General features: G+C 41.6%; 1 pseudogene; it reads right to left on the bottom strand.

The window, feature by feature from the left end:
* Positions 1–2,897: 2,897 nt before the first annotated feature.
* LOC107976625 (nucleolar protein 56-like) lies at positions 2,898–3,555 on the bottom strand (annotated as a pseudogene).
* Between the last annotated feature and the right edge of the window lie 589 nt (positions 3,556–4,144).

A 4,144-nucleotide genomic window follows, 5' to 3' on the forward strand; every position in this document is an offset into this window, starting at 1 on the left:
TGCTTCCCAAGCTCGTTTATGTCATGAGTGCCTGTCCTGAGGGGGAACCTTTATCTCCACACACGTACAACCACTTCTAGGCCTAGCAGCACACCAGGGCTTATGTGTGGGAAGCTCTGATTTAAATACTTTACTTTTTTAAAATTTCCTTTCTTTCACTAAGTGTACATCAGGCGTCTACGCTGTACCAGTCACTATGCTGTAAGATTTAGGCTGAAGACTTAATTTATGTTCTATTTCTCAGTCTGGTTTTGAGTTGGAAGACACTTCAGTGGTCTTGTTCAGCACACCTTATTTTGCAGATGTATGAGCCAGACCCAGAGAGATTAAGGTTCTCCAAGATTTTTTGCTAACCTGAGACCTGGCACTGAAACCCAGCCCTCCCCACTCTTGGAACTCTGTCCTTCCTACCATCAAAGTACTAAAACACAAGCTGAATTAACTTTAATAAGCTGTGTCCTTTTATGATGTCAGATTTTTGAAATCCTTCAGGATATGTATGGCATCTAGAAGTTGAACATAGGTAAGTGCATATAGTATTTTTTGATGTGCTCAATATCATTTACCTCCCTTAAGAATAATTTCAGTCAATAATAGGATAGTCACTGTCGAAAATGCATAAAGTACAAAAAAATACAGGTCAAAATTTACTCAGTCCTTTCATGGAAAGAAAACATTTTTTAGTACATTTTGTCGCTGCCTCTTTATTTTTAATCCTTTCTACAACATTTTTAAACGTTCAGATTTGCTTTTTTCTTCAATAAAGTTTTTTTGCTTTTTAAATTGTGTTCTATGCGTATATGAATAATATTTTTTGAGATAAAATAATGCATTTCTGATTTTTAAGACATGTCAAAGCTGTTGTCTGTTTTTTGTTACATTGATTGTTGCTGACATTATGTCAGGGAGGTGTAAAAATCAGGAGTTCTATGTGGTTTCCTATTACAACTGTATTTCTCCAGGCTTTTTTTTTTGAGACGGAGTCCCGCCCTATCGCCCAGGCTGGAGTGCAGTGGCACCATCTCTGCTCACTGCAATCTCCGCCTCCTGGGTTCAAGAGATTCTTCTGCCTTAGCCTCCTGAATAGCTGGGATTACAGGCATTTGCCACCACGCCCAGTTTTTTGTTTGTTTGTTTGTTTGTTTGTTTTTGTATTTTTAATAGAGACAGGGTTTCACCATGTTGGCCAGGCTGGTCTCAAACTCCTGACCTCACGATCCGCCCACCTCAGCCTCCCAAAGTGCTGGGATTACAGGCATGAGTCTCCAGCCTTTTAAAAAGGCTAAAGACAGATGAAGTCCAGACGCTAAGATGATCTCTCCAAACCTCAGTTTAGGGTAGTGATGCCTAAATGACTACTTGCCACTGTGTTCGGTGGGTAATTTGGTTGCAAGCATCAGCTATGCAGTAGGGTCATGGGTAGGGAGAGAAGTATGAAGCTACTTTTTCTCTCTATGGACAGAGGGCGAGTAGATGTCATAGGGTACTGATAACTACTTCTGTCCTTCTTTTCTTAGCAAAAGAAAATGCTTCCATCCCTAATGGGGATAGGAGGAGAGGACGACGATGAACCCAATTGTGTGTGAGTAATTTTTCCTCCTCCTTCCTGGGTCTGTGATTGCGGTGATGTTCTGTCTTGCAAGGGTCTGGGTAAATACTGGCTCCTTATTGCTTGTGCTCAGAGAACTAGCTGATGGTAGAAGAGCACTTTTAAAGGAATTGATGAGACTGAAAGCTGCTCGTTAGAGTGCACCTGGATCCTGCCATGACATCACAGGCGGACCATAAACGGCTCTCCAGAAAGCACGACAGCCTTTTTTCACCCCTTTCTTAACAATGAGACGTAGATTGGGCTTGTTCTCTATTCAAGCATCCTTATGAGTAAATGTCTATTTTTATGGTAGAGCTGCACTTTAAAAATAGCTCCAATCAGTGCGACTCTTTTCCCCCATATGTTAAAAAGTTATACATGAGTTAAAATATCTCAGATTGCTTAAATTCTTCCAAACGCAAGGCACATTCCTTTTTCCTTTTTTTTTTTTAACTGTGGGGGAGGGGGTTAGGTGGGTGGGAGGGGCGCATTAGCTACAAAATAAGGACTTTCAGGGCCTCCTTAACTCTGTTTCAGACTTTTTAGCAGTAGCAAGATTTTTAAACCAAGATTTGAGATTTCTGATTTAAAAAATTCATTAATATTTGGTGGATACAGTCTCCTTCCTGAAGCGATTGTTTATTTTTGTTGCTGAGAGCAATTAGCTAGAACAGTCACAGTTGCAGCTGTTAGATACTATAAGCTCCAGTGGAGATCACAAAAGGCCTTATGCACATTTAGAGGCTGTATTTGGATTGTTGTTAATGGGTGATTCTTCTGGAGTCTACTGTGTTAGCAAATTCGATTGGGCGATCCTGAGCCAAATCAAATGTACAATGGGATCATCAGCATGCTGTGTTGATCAGAGTCACTTAAACACCTTGCTGTTTTGTGCAAGCCAGGATGGCTGTGGCTGCATGTGCAGAAAGAGCATGTACTGTTCCTTTTCCTGAATCCTCCCCATGCAAACCTGGATGTGACTCATCTCAAAACATTATGCTGTTTTCTGAGGAATTTTTCCTTTTGTGTTTACTTCTTGTTTGCTGCTTTTGACTTGTTGGAGCTTTTGTGAGATAATCTGCATGTGCACACATGAGAGAGATTCACAGATACAATCTGGTGCCCATTGATTTATGTCTTTTGGAAAGAGTATCTTCTTAGAGAATCTTGGCTCCAGTTTAATGGCTGACACTTCAGAAACAGCAGCTCAAATGAAGGAGTTGTTTCAGTATTTTTCTAGTGTCTGTACTTCTGCCTATGAATATCATTTTGGTGAAGGAGTGTATATTTCTGTGCATATCCATAATCATACTGCCTTAGGATTCACAATATGCTTCGTGTGTGAGAATTTTTTATTGGGGTATAGGACACGGAATGGAAAATGTCGCCTTGGGGTAGGATGTGCCCCGCCTGACAGGGAACGTCCGTTTGCATTCTCATCTTCCTGGGGTACTTTATGTAACTTTTTCTTCTTCTTGGAGCTGCTCTTGCTGCCAGCAGCCTCTTCAGGTCCACTGCTGACCAGCTCCTTCCTCTTTGAAGGAGAATTTCCTGTTTTTTCTTAGCGACACTCCTGTTGCCTGCCTCTTTGGGATCATTAACTGCTTCCTCCTTGGGTGAAGATGTCTTCCTGTTGGGAAGACTGATGCTGCCAGCGGTCTCTTCTCGATGGCTGCTAACCACTTTCTCCTTGGAAAAAGATTTCCTTTTATTAGGTTTGGAGAAAGAGTTAGATGGGTCTTTGATTCCATTCTCCTGAGGAGCCTCCTGGGGCTTTTGCTTTTTCTTCTTTTTGGGTTTTACACTTGTCTTTGCACACTCCTCTGGAGTTCTGTTTTCCAAAGATGGGACGGCAAGTGCAGCTAGCATTTCTTTTCCTTCTTTAAGCGTTTCTACTCCTGTTTCTCCAGCTTCCTAATAATCTCAGCAGCCGTTTTCTCTGCCTGAACCATTTCTGTCTTCATGACATCCATTTTCTTTGATAGGATCTCTCCAGTCTCATAGAAAGACAGTCTCTCTTCAACTTGTTCTTGAAGCTTCTCCCCAAATATGCTCATGAGCACCTCAGCAAAGCAGTCGATTTGCGAGGCAATACTGCATTTGTTTGCCAGGTATTGGGAGATGCGGCCTTTATTCCTGGCAGCTGCTTGGCCAGTGAAGGTGGAGTGGAAAACGAGTCCATATTTTGGTGTATTACCCTTTGTCATCAGGGCTCTGGAGACTTGGTCCTTTTGCTGGGCCCTGGGAAACAGTATGCTTTTACATACATTTTCTCTCTGATTCTCAGAACCTGTGAGGTAGAGAATTCTGTATTGTTCCCATTTTACAGAAGTGTACATAATCTTAGAGTTGGTAAATAGCAGCACCCGCTTACTTTTGTGTACTGTTGCCATTTAGTGGAAATACGAAAATGCGTATTTTGTATATTCTGTAGCTAAAGCAAATTGATGGACTCCCCTACATTTAAAAGGCTGGTAGAGATTGCCCTAATTGTAGGACTAGTTTATAGTGGCTTCATAGTAAGTGGAATCAGGAGATGTTAACCGTGTCTCT

This window comes from Pan troglodytes, chromosome 11, assembly GCF_028858775.2.
Source record: "Pan troglodytes isolate AG18354 chromosome 11, NHGRI_mPanTro3-v2.0_pri, whole genome shotgun sequence".
Taxonomy (NCBI): Eukaryota; Metazoa; Chordata; class Mammalia; order Primates; family Hominidae; genus Pan; species Pan troglodytes.